This window comes from Mustela nivalis (assembly GCF_964662115.1).
Source record: "Mustela nivalis genome assembly, chromosome: 9".
Taxonomy (NCBI): Eukaryota; Metazoa; Chordata; class Mammalia; order Carnivora; family Mustelidae; genus Mustela; species Mustela nivalis.
This window is the reverse complement of record NC_139028.1, coordinates 2,872,469-2,885,996: the sequence shown is the minus strand read 5'-3', so window position 1 is coordinate 2,885,996 and position 13,528 is coordinate 2,872,469.

The window sequence follows — 13,528 nt, the reverse complement described above, 5'->3', positions numbered from 1 at the left end:
CTTCTATGTTTTTGATATTCTTAAAACTCACCATAATGTATATGAGTGGTTTTGTGTGTGTGTGGATTTTGTTTTGTTTTGTTTCTGATTTCTCATGTTTGGCATCATTTTAAGTCTGGTAATTTTTATCTTTCTTTAATTCTCCAAAATTTATCTCAGTACTTATTTAAATATTTTCTTTATTTTTTTTTCTTTTCTGCTGCATTTGGGCAGAAGTCATTAATTTGTTTGTTTGTTTGTTTTTCCCAACTCATTTATTCATTTTACAGCTATATTCCTCTTAGTCTCCATTTATTGTATTCTTTATTTCAACAATTTTCACTTAATTTATATTCACAGTATAGTATCTTTTCTTTGTATATGTATATCATTATTTTATCATATACTTTTAAGCTATTTTTAAAAATATTTTACTTATTTATTTGACAGTGAGAGATCACAAGTAGGCAGAGAGGCGAGCAGAGAGAGAGGAAGGGAAGCAGGCTACCTGCTGAGCAGAAAGCCCGATGTGGGGCTTGATTCCAGGACCCTGAGATCACGGCCTGAACCGAAGGCAGCGGCTTAACCCACTGAGCCACCCAGGCGCCCCTTTCAAGCTATTTTTTAAAAGTACAGTCATTCCATTTTTTTTAAGATTTTCTTTATTTATTTATTTGACAGAGAGAGATCACAAGTAGATGGAGGGCAGGCAGAGAGAGAGAGAGAGAGAGAGAGAGAGGGAAGCTGACTCCCTGCTGAGCAGAGAGCCTGATGCAGGACTTGATCCCAGGACCCTGAGATCATGACCTGAGCTGAAGGCAGTGGCTTAATCCACTGCGCCACCTAGGCGCCCCTAAGCTATTTTTTTAATTCCTGTTCCAATAACACTTGGATTGCCATATAAAGTTAACCACATCATCTTTTTTAGGTAAGTAATTGTACTTTTTATATGCATAGTTATTTTGGTCCATGAGTTCAGCTCCTCTTCGGATCATCAAATCTCTGTAAAGTCTGGGTATGCTAGGATTTTCTAAGCAACAATAAAATACATTGAAACCTGGTAGCTTAATTATAATAATGTTTTCTTTCTCAATCATTCACAATAGTATTACATTCTGAGTAGCTTTCTTCTATTTTGCAGCTATAGTGTTTGGAAAAACTTGAATTGTGATATCACTGTGATAATGTGAATTAGTCAGGGTTTTTCAGAGAATCGGGAAGAGAAAAAAAGGAAGATATTCTCCAGGGCCAACTCTAGAAGTGACTATTAAAACATCTGTCCAAATTCAATTGAACAAAACTCAGAAATGCCATCTCCAGTGAAATACAAAGAAGATTATATATAGTTCTGGGCACACACATCTCATTTGACCCAATGATGTACATCAATGAAAGACTGAAGGCCAATCACCACTCCATGGGAGAATTTAAAAATAAATTTACTAATGAGGCCAAGAATTCAGAATCACAAATACTTCAAAACTAATAATAACTGCCTTCACTTGATGTTATTCTATAAGATAAATCCTACGATCAAGTTTCAATTTTAAATTCTTACAATTTTAAATTCTTAAATCCTTATGAAGAAACATCATTTGGAGGGAGCAGTTTTCATAATTTATCATCCATCAGCCTTTTTTTTAAAAGATTTTATTTATTTATTGGACACAGAGAAAGATAAAGAGAGAGAGAGAGAGAGAGAGATCACAAGTAAGCAGAGAGGCAGGCAAGCAGGGAGGGAAGCAGGCTTCCTTTTGAGCAGAGCCCGATGTGGGGCTGGATCCCAGGACCCAGAGACCATGACTTGAGATGAAGGCAGAGGCTTAACCCACCACCCACGTGATGAGAGAGCCACTCAGGTGCCCCTCATCCATCAGTCTTAATTGATTGGAGGAAAACGTGTGGAGGAATAATGCCTTAGGGAGCTAATCTCTCTAAAGAATTTTCAAGTCTTTACCCCTTCAAGGTTTTTGTACAGTTCTGATAGCCTCTAAACATCCAGCTGATTTCTACAGTGACAGGCCTGTTAAAACCTGTCTTCAAACCAGGAATAGAGCTTGAAACATACCAGTCAAGAGCAACTTTGAGTCTTTTAAGGAATTTATCATCATTTCTTTGTTTTTGGTTAATATCTGAAATAGTTCCATATTACACTTGCATAATTTCTCCAGAGCTGACTTTGAAGGAGGCATTCAGTTCCAGCTAGTTCCATATTTTGGCAAGAACTATAATTCTATATATATATATTAAAAAAAAAACATATTTTAGGGCGCCTGGGTGGCTCACTGGGTTAAAATCTCTGCCTTCGGCTCAGGTCATGATTCCAGGTTCCTGGGATTGAGTCCCACAGTGGGCTCTCTTCTCTCTGGCTGCCTCTCTGCCTTCCTGGGATCTCTGTCAAGTAAATAAATAAAATTTTTTAAAAAACATATTTTATACCAGTTATTCATGTTTATTAACTAAGATATCACAATACAAATAATACAAACAGTTGCTCTTTATTAATACCTTCAACCAAGATCAAAAAATATGTCATATTTTCTCCAAAAATTTTATATCATCTGATAGGTCAGATATATATAAAATTACATTTAAAGTTTTAAAAATGTCATCAAATATTTTCATTTAAATGCAAATTTGAAAAAAAATCTACTTTTCCAAACACGACTTTTTATCCTATTTTTTTTTTGAATTTTGTCGACAACTGATAAAATGTTTAGCGAGACTATAAATGTTAGATCAAAAAAAATGATTAATACATGTAGGTTCAAATTATTATGTTCCATTAAAAATGATTTAGTCTTTGATGAACATCTGTTTGGTAATATGTTGTATCCAGATATAGTAAATTAATGATATTTATAAAATTATAGGGAAATGACACCTTCCGTTCCATTATGAGTAGAGCTTTTAAAATGCTATTTGTCAAAACCTGTCATCTTGTCATTATGTAGCATTATGTAGCATTTAAAAAATGTATACTCTTCACTTCAAAGTCTTTAGAAATCTAAAATATGACTTTCTATGGTTTGTGTTTCCATATTCCTTTATTGCCAGTTTGAACAAATCCACATGCTTGGATTCAAAAGTAATAAATTCCTCTTATTTGGAAAAATGATGTTTATTTTTGTTCTCTCACCCTTCGCAGGTGGTTTCATTTTAGCACACTTCAGAGTTATAATTTCATGCTTATTAAAAACATTTATTATGATCTACATAGATGAATGAAACTTTTATTTTATTAAATTATTTGACAAAAAATCTGTTATTTTTAAAAATGTATTTCCTTTGAAGGGTTAATTTAGAACGTTCAGAGAGGATCTAGGAGTGTGGTATTATGCAGTTTTTAAGTAGGTATGAAATGGTTATTTATATGATTGTTTCTTTAAGGCTTATGTATATTGTCCATTATATGCTATAAAATATTTTGAAAGTAAATTTAAGGTATGTTTTACATAGTTTATATTTTGGCAAAAATTATTGAAATGACTTATGAAGTTCAGTATACTCTCAACATTAATTTATTCTGAAATTTACCAATTGTCTATTGAACCTATTATATGGCAGATATTACTTCAGACTACACTGGTAAATGAAATACTTGGCTTTGTAAAACTTTTATTTTCATGGGTGAGACAATTAAAAGCTATAAACCTTAATAAAAATTGCATAGTGCATTCAAAATTGATGAGTATAATGGGGAAAAAGAAAAATTCGATCAGGGTGAGAAAAATCAAGGTTGCTAGGCAGGGGATGGGGAGTTAAAATTTTTAATAGGAAGATCAGGGTAGTTACAATGAAGCTGACAATTGAACAAAGGTATGGAAAGGTGATGAATTTGCCCAGAACTATCAGCAATAAGGTCACTCCAGACAAAGGAATTGGCTATCTTGAAGGCCATAAGGTTGGATCATGCCTGGCATATCTGAGGAATAGCAAGGAGGCCACTGTGAGTGACTGAAGAGTAGCAGGGAAAGAGGTCACAGAGGTTAAATGAGTGGCTAGATCATGTAAAAGCTTAGAAGTCATTGTAAAACTCTGGCTTTTATATTTGGAATCTTACTGTGTGATAGAATTTCTGCTAATAACTGAGAGTTCAAATGTCCATAAAATTTCAAGGATTCTTATTCTAGTAAGACAGAATAAAGAAAAAGAGTTCATATTTTCACATGGTGTAACAAATGCTCGGAGATCCAAGTGTAGGAAGCTATGGGAGCACAGAAGAAGGCACTAAAATCTCACCAATATATTTGTATTTTCTAGATTTTTTTATAGTCATGGAATCACACAGTATATACTATTCATTGCCTGGCTTTTCTTTTCTCAGCATCATTATTTTGAGAATCTCCAACTGTAAATAGTTCATTTTGATGTTGAATAGTAATCTATTTAATGAATAGATCATAATTTGTCTTTGCTCTATTGATGGACATTGATGAACATTTCCATTGTTTTCAATTCTTAAAAATAAAGCTGCTATGAAATTCATATACAAGTCCTTGTATGAACATAGGGTTTGTTTCTCTTGGTTAAATGCCTAGAAGTAAAATGGCTATTTGTGTAACTGCAACATATTTTGCATTTAAAAAAATGTTCAGACTATTTCCTAAAGTGGTTGTATCATGATATATGCCAACAACAGTTTAGATTTTTTGTTGCTTCTCCATCTAGCTCAGACGAAGTACAATTAGCCTTTATAATTTTAGCCATTCTAATAGATATGTAAGCATGTCTCATTATGATTTTAATTTGTATTTCTTTAATGCCTAAATGTTGAGAAATTTGTCATGTGCTTATAAGCCATCCATATCCTTTTGGTGACATGTCTCTTCCATTATTTCCTTCACATGTAAAATTGGATACTCTGTTTGGTTATTAGTAAGGTTTTTTATTTTTATTCATTTTTTAATAATCAGAGTAGATGTCCATTATCAGATATATAATTTGCAAATCCCTTCTCTATCTTTACGGTTTCTCAATGGAGCTTTGATAGCTGTGTCTTTCAAGAAATATGCTACTTCTTTCCTGGTACACGGAGGTATGACTAGAACATTATCAATGTTGACCTTTGCAAAGAAAATCATGGCTTAAGATATATGTAGTCCAGGCCTCTTCCTGAAGAGTTAGCTCTGATCAGAACGTCACTTTCCTCGAAGACTTTGCAAAGTTAAGGGAAAACCAGGTAGACAGAGCCCTAATCCCTTAACCTTGTGTTTCAGAACTCTAGGAGATGAGGACAAAGGCAGTCCCATATATCCATGCCCTCACCTTTTTCCTCAAAAAGGGACTTTCTGTCCGTTAGTCATCACTGACCCGTTGGGAAAAGACACTGACAATGGACTTGCTCACCCACAGGATGACAAACCCCATGGAGAGCTGTTGGTACCCAAGATGCCTCACTGTTTCTTGAGATCTAGAAATTGTAGTGGAAATAGGACACCTTGCTGTCTCTGGAGAATTGTTGGCCTAAAGGAAGGTATAATGAACATCATTTTTTCCTATTTATCTAGAAAGGGGAAATGGGACATTAACCCACAAGACAACCTGAGTTCCTGATCAGGCTCAGAGGACTCTTGTTCTATCCTTCCCGGGGCTTCCTACCTAAAGCCATAGGATACCAAGGTCATGGGAGAGGGACAGCTGCTTCAGTGAAGCCAGCATCTGTGATGTCACAACGCTTTGAGGTCATAGCAACCAATCCTCATAAACCCATGCCTGATCACTACACTTGGTTGGAGTATTCATGGGTGTGCCAATAGGACCCCTAGCCATCCCAAACCGCTGGAGCCGCCTGGGTCTCTCACCAAGGCAATTTGTGAAGCGAGTTGGTATCACCATCTCCATGGCCCGATTCGTAGTGTTTGGTCCTGACTGTCAGCACCAGCCCTCTGGATTTCGGAGAAAGGCAAGAATCCACCATTCCATCTTAGCCAGGAAAGGTCAAGTAACAATCAGGCCTCAAGCAAACCTCAGGGGAGGGAATCTGAGCCCTGCACAAGGGTTAGGCCCTCCCACCCATTCACCAATCTTCTGAACAGGAGAAGGGCCACCCAAGGAAAGCTCAAAGGGAACACCCCCAATCATGACATAGACATGTCTGGAGTCTTCCACAGTGCAGACACAAGTGTTAGGGTTTTTAATCAAAGGAGCAAGACTGATACAAAGCGAAGGTCAAGCAAAGCTTAATTTTATTCCAAACATCGAGAATCATACTGACTGGTCAGGGCCTTCTCTTCCAAATTCGACCCCCTCCAGCATCACAGACTAACATGTATAGATGTAGTTTAGCTGGGCTATACACAGGTGGCCTTGAGATTGCAATACACAGAGAAAACTGCACAGTGGTGCTAGGTCTGCCAGACATAGAAAAAAACTGCTAGTAACACACGGATGGACAATTGAATCTCAATTTACCTAGTAGATATAAGCTCCCCACTGACTGGATATCTTCATCTGCCCTGACCTGCCCTTATATCTAGGCTTTGAGAGTAAATACCTTTGGAAGGGGCAGTATCAATCTAAATTTACTGCATGAGGTCAATCTATGTATACTGCATAAACACAAAATGATTCCCTCTGGCCACCCAGGCTCTTACATTCCTCCCTATTCTTTGGAGATTAGTCCAATCCTTGACTTTTCATCCAGTTCTACATTCTCTGGTTATAAAGGGTTTATTGAGCATGTAATTCTAACATTTTTATCGCTCTCATTTTTTTTTGTACATGACACTAGTGTACAGTCGGCTGTATATTTACACTAGTGTAAATGACACTAGTGCACAGTCGGCTGATGACTTACCCATTTACCGCTTCATAGAACCCTTTCCATTTTTTTTCTAATTTCCTTTATCTAATTAACTACCTATACTTTACATAAACAGGTAAAAATAGGAGCAACAACAAACTCATAGTCTTTTCAGTCTTAGATTTAGTCCACAGTGAACGGGATCTTTGGCTGTGGCTTCCACCTTTTGGGGTCATCTTCATCCTTGGCTCGTTTGATGTGACATGCGTGAATCCAGGCCCTGATGCATTCTACTTTTACTGCTGTGGTGTGGTCAGGGTAACAGTAAAAGGTCCCATCCAGCGAGGCTCCAAGCTCCCCACTTGATAATGTCATATCCAAACCAAGTGATTGGGTTGGAAAGGAAGTGGTTCCACCTCCGTCTCCATACCAGTGTGGGCAGTCTGGATCCCTGCATTTTTTTTTTAATACAGACTGTAATGCCTGCAGTGACTGGAGTACAGACTGATCAGTCATTTCTGCTAGGGCAACCTTTTGTAGCTGAAAACAGAGCGGGAGCAGGGGTTCTCCCAAACATTTCAAATGGGGTCACCCTGTTTATATAGTGTGTATATCTTGCCCTGAGTAGGGTGAAAGGAAGCAGATCCACCCATCCACTGCCCGTCTCCAGGGTTAGTTTTGTCAAGGTCTCTTTAAGAGTCCGGTTCATTCTCTCTACATGCCCAGAACTCTAGGTCTGATAGGCACAATGTAGTTTCCAATTTGTGCCCAGGGCCTTGGCCAATTCCTGTGAGACTGAACTCAAAATGCAAGGCCATTGTCTGACTCAACCATGAGAGGCAGCCCAGACCTAGGAATTATTTTTCTTGTAGCTTTCTGGCTATCACTCCTGCCGTCTCATGTTTCTCGGAAAAAGCCTCAACCTGGCCTGAAATGGTATCTACAAAAACTAACATATACTTGTCCCCATATTTTCCGGGTTTTATTTCTGTAATATCTATTTTCCAATAAATTCCTGGTACCCTACCTCTTTCTCTTTTCCCTCTTCCAATTCTAGTTCCTCCCACATTAACTGCCTGGCACTGAGCACATCTATCAACTATATCCTGAACCATACACCGTAATTTAGAAGCCTGGAAGTTCCTTGAGTTTGAGTGACCCCAGGTGAGTACCCTGATGTATCTGGTCTACTAATTTCTTACCTAGTCTTCGAAGAAGAATTAAATTTCCTCTTTTAGTCTTAGCCCAGTCTCCTTTATAATATAATTTAGCCATTTTTGTAAATACTTTAAATCTTCCTCTGAATACTCCAGTTTATCTGGTAGGGATAGATCCAGGTGTGTAACCAGCTCTTGCATTGTTTCTCAGGCTGCTTGCTTTAAATCTCGATCTGATAATTGGTTTCCTTTTGAAATCAGATCAGTCCCCTTTTGGTGTCGCAAGACATGCATAACAGCCACCTCTTTTGGGTCCCAATATTTCTCTTCTGTTTTAATTCCTTTTCCTTCTGCTGTTAATAGGCTCCTTACTTTGTAAGTAGCTCCATGTATATGGAGAGTAGCAAAGACATACCTGTTGTCCGTATTGATGTTGGTGGTTTTACCTTTAGCCATCTGCAGTGCCTTAGTGATTTCAATCAGTTCTGCTTGTTGTGCCGAAGTTCCATGTGGCAGGGTGCTGCCCAGAATTCCTGCTCAGGATAAACTACCACAGCCCTCACATACCTCACATACCTCTTTCCATGAACAGAGTCATGTCTGCATCTGGGAAGAGCATGTCTCTGAGATCCAGTCTTATTCCTGTGACTTGGTTTAGGACCTCCGCACAGTTGTGTGGATGTTCAGCCAGCTCCTCTGGGAGCAGTGTGGCTGGATTTAGCACCACAGCATGGCTGCTGCCAACTTCTACCAGTGGGCCATAGCCTGCAGATCACTCTTGGTTTGTTGAGGAGGAGGGCCTGATACCCTGTCACTCGGGTGTTCACCATCCATCAGTCAGTTGGAGTCTACGAAGGTCCGCGATAGCGTGTGTGGTGGTCAAGATGAGATTTTGACCTAATGGTCTAGCATTATATCTCATTTGGTTAAGACCTACATGTCCAACGAATTTAATTCCATTTGTCATTCAAGCAACCCTTCACAGTTTCAGGTTACCAAAGACTTTGGAAGCCACTTTAACAATTACCCATTAAAACCTTGAGACAGACAAATAACTATCTCCACTTCAGATGCCATGCTCTCCCGCCAACAAGGGGGAGGGGCTAGGCAGTCCACATCAGGCCAGAGAAGGCAAATAATTCCCCAAAACAAAGGGGGTTTCGGCAGCTGCTGGGGAATATTTTTTAAAGTCTTTGGCTCAAGGTCGGTTCATCCCACAGTGCCAGTTCTGCTTACCAAAAGTGGTCCATTAGGCACTCATATTCCATGCTCAGCTCCAATGAGCCTCAGCATGGGCACCTTAACTCACTCTTAGACTAACCCCAGTTGGCTACAGTCATAGCCCTTAACACACGAAATGAGTGAGTGAGAAGCCTCACATCTATTATGAAGAACAGAGAGATGAAAGTCAGAGTCCCTTTACTCTCTGCTTGCCCCATTCCTTCAATCATAACAAACAATACAACAGACAACAAAAGGACCAGGCAAAGACAACCATAGGCCCAACAATTCTTACCCATAACCTGCCACTGGTGGGGGCTTTCTTTATCCCCTGATCGCCTAGGAGGACTCGAACCCCCAAACCGCCCAGGGGGACTTGAACCCCCTGAATGTCTAGGGGTACTCGAACCCCCCTGACTATCCAGGGGGACTCGAACCCCCTGGAGTTCACCTAGGGGTATTTGAACCCCCTCTAACCGCAAAGGGGAACTCGAGCCCCCTGACCATCTAGGGGGACTCGAACCCCCTGACCACCCAGGGGGACTTGAACCCCCATACGATCTACCAGCAGAGGATGGGGCATCTCCGCATCCACACCAGCTCTGGGGAGCATGGCTGCTGCCAACTTCTACCAGTGGGCCATAGCCTGCAGCTCCATGCAGGATCCCATGATCTTACCTCCAGAGGCTTTTCCAAAAATTCCAATGCTGTTTCAGTTCTCATCATTTGAATTCGGGTGGCCCTCCAAAGATAGGGTCCTTATTCAAAGGAGCGAAACTGATACAAAGTGAAGTTCAAGCAAACGTTAATTTTGCACAAAGCATCGAGAATCATATTGACCGGTCAGGGCCTTCTCTTGCAAAGAGGCGACCACTCCCAGCCTCACAGACTAACATTTATAGCGGTAGTTTAGCCAGGCTATACAGAGTTGACCAATGATATAACAATACAGAAAAAACTGCACAGTCGTGCTAAGTCTGCTACACCACAAAAACAAAAATGCTAGGTAACACATGGGTGGACAATTGGATCTCAATTTACCCTAGTAGATATATGCGTGCCCCTCTAATGGGATGTCTTCTCCTGGCCTGATTCACCCTTGTATCTAGGCTTTGAGAGTAAGCTCCTCTGGGAGGAGTAGGGTCAATTAAGTTTACTGCATGGGTTCAATATAAGTTTACTGCTGAAACACAAAATGACTCCCTCTGGCCTAGCGGCCCTTATAACGAGTACTTGTAGCGTCTCTAGAAATCGAGCCAAAATGACTTCCAAATCTTCAAAACTGACGATGTACCAAAGGCAGATTCTACATCCTAGAACCTTAGGTCCAGAATGGACTCATGTACTTGGAGTCCACAGGAGCAAGCATGGAGCATGTTGGAAAAGACCCATAGCCCAAGAAGCCATCTGAAAGACGTCCGTACCCGTTTCAGGAAGACAACTTGTATCTTCAAATGGACGCATTGAAGATGATTCAAATGTCAAAGAACCTGGAGCATTCCCACAGGGTCCTGCAGATACCCTCTGGAGAAGTACATGTAGATGTGACAGCACAAGCCTGCCTTCACCCTCTCATGAACATCCCCCAAATGGTTTCATGGGATAAGCAAACAATGCCTCTTGTGGAAGATGGGCGTGTTCTAATGGAGGCAGCAGAAGATGAACAGTGGGACAACAAAGGGCCATTAGAGAGCCACAGACAGCGTATGCTACATGTTGGTGAGGATATTCAGGAAGACAAGGAACTGGAGAATGAACATTGGAGCTCTGAGCGAAGGTCTGGCATTTGAGGATGGTGGGAGGTTCTCTGAACCTGGCTGCCTTCCATAGAGATCTAGGTCCAAATTAAAGAAAACATCCCCTGGCCACAGTCAATCCTTGTACCCCGGTTATGTTTTTGTCTTTTTGTCAAACAGTGCACATGCACATATTTGACAGAGAGACAGAGAGATCACAATCAGGGTGTAGAGCTGGAGAGGGAAAAGCTGACTTACCCCTGAGCAGGGAACCTGAGAACAGAGTCGATGCCAAGACCCTGGGATCATGAGTTGAGCTGAAGGCCGCCTCTGAACTGATAGGCACAATCCATGACACAATCTTTGACTTCTGAATACGTCCTAGTTCTAGACGTGAACCACTGCTCTGTCATTGTTCACAAATGCAGGGGAAATGGATTTTGGCTTGGGCTGGTGTTGCTTGAGCTATCTGGCCTGCTTCGAGAGCTGGTATAGTTTGTCCTCTTGAGGTAAGTGACTTGGCTATGTACAAACTACACTCCCACGCATATTTAGGTAAAGAGAATTCCTCCATTGATAGCTTTTGCAGAGGGAATGAAACTATGTCTTGTTGTTCTATGCTTCTGTGGATGGTGATGTGAGTCCTCCTTGCCTCTGAATCTGGATCTCTGTTTCTGCTCCCAGATGAGGGACAGTTTTAGCTCTGAATTCTAAAAACCATGTTCAGCCCTCTTTTTTTTTTCTCTCACTCCTACTTCTCCTACAATAAGCACCTCTTTCTATTCCTTGGAGTCAATGACTTTCCTAAGCTCATTGTCATGTTTCATCATTCTTCCTTCTTTCTTTGGATTTGTTTCCTTATTTACCAATCCTTTTCTGCCAGGTCAAAAATTTGGTCCTTTGCTTCTGCCAGCTTCTTGGACTTTTCCTTCAGTCTGCTACCAATATTTTAATGATGATTCTAAATGTTATTTAGAGAGACATTCTGTTCTTAATATATTTCAAATATTCTACACAAGGCAAAGTGGATCCAAGTAATCTGTAGGCAAAATAAGATTTTAGAGAAGTATATATTTCCAACAGTATTTATAAAATATTACCTTTATGTAAGGCATCATCCTGGACTTTGTGGAAAACACACAAAGGAGTAAGAAGTGGCCCTTCAAGAAACATATACAATATCAAGGTTTAACATGAAGCAGCATGTCTTCTCTAAGTAAAAAAACATTGTACCAACTGACTTTACTGAAACTTTATATTTATTGCTCTCGTTTTAGGTCATAGTGTCCTTCTGCATGCAGGCTGCTATAACGGACATGATATAGACTGAATAGCTTATAAAGAGCAGGAATTTATTTCTCACAGTTCTAGAACTGAGAAGTTCAAGATTAAGGAATGGGCAGATCCAGGGAGAGCCCACTTCCTCATAGATGGCTATCTTCTCACTGTAAACGTATATGATGAATGAATCAAGAGAACTCTCTGGGGTCTCCTTTAAAAGGACTGTAATCCCACTTATAACCTAATCACCTCCCAAAGGCCCCTATGTTTTAATACTATCACTTCCAGAGTTAGAGTTTGTAATATGATTTTGGGAGACATAAACATTCACACCATAGTATATATAAACAAAAGAGACACAAAAACAACAAACAACAAAAATTATTTTAACTACCTATTATTTTCAACTACATAAAATTTTAATTTGTTTCTATATAATATTAAATAACTCATTTGAGTGATTCACTTATATCCAATGCATCTGAGTGCAATTAAATTTGCTTACCCAACATATCCAGCAGCATATTTCTTCAGACTATCCCATTCCCCACCTTACAGGATTTACCACAAATAGAAGACAGGGGATAGAGGATAGATAGATAGATGTATACATAAACACACTTGTACATACACATATGCATATTTTTTCCTGTTAATGATACTCATGCAAATAAAATTTAAGCTCAAGGAAACCTGTCTTGTGTGTTACTTAATATCCAGTTTTTAGTCAACATCCAAAAACAAATAATACAATAAAAACATGGATAGAAGACATGAACAAGTGTTTCCACAAAGAACACATTCAAATGTTCAGTAGATACATGAAAAGATGTCCATCATCATGTATCATCAGGAAATTGCAAAGCAAAACTAGAAAGAGATACCACCTCACACCTGTCAGAATGGCTAACATCAACACTACAAGAAACAAAAGGGGTTGGAGAGGATGTGAAAAAGTAACACTTGTGGGGGCTGCCTGGGTGGCTCAGTGGGTTAAGCCTCTGCCTTCAGCTCAGGTCATGATCTCAGGGTCCTGGGATCAAGTCCCACATTGGGCTCTCTGCCAGGCATGGAGCCTGCTCCCTCCTCTCTCTCTCTACTTGTGATCTCTCTCTGTCAAATGAATAAAATCTTAAAAAAAAGAAAAAGTAACAATTGTGAACTGTTGGTGGTGATACAAACTGATACAGCCATATTTGAAAACAGTATGGAATGTCCATAAAATTTAAAAATAGAAGTCCTTTGTGATCCAACAATCCTGTTGGTGTGTATTTACCCAATGAATTTAAGAAAACTTATTCAAAGGGATGCTAGCATCCCTATGTTTATACCAGCATTATTTGTAAAGCTAAGATATGGAAAGAACCCAAGTATCCATCAATTGATGAATAAATAAAGAATAAGTGGTA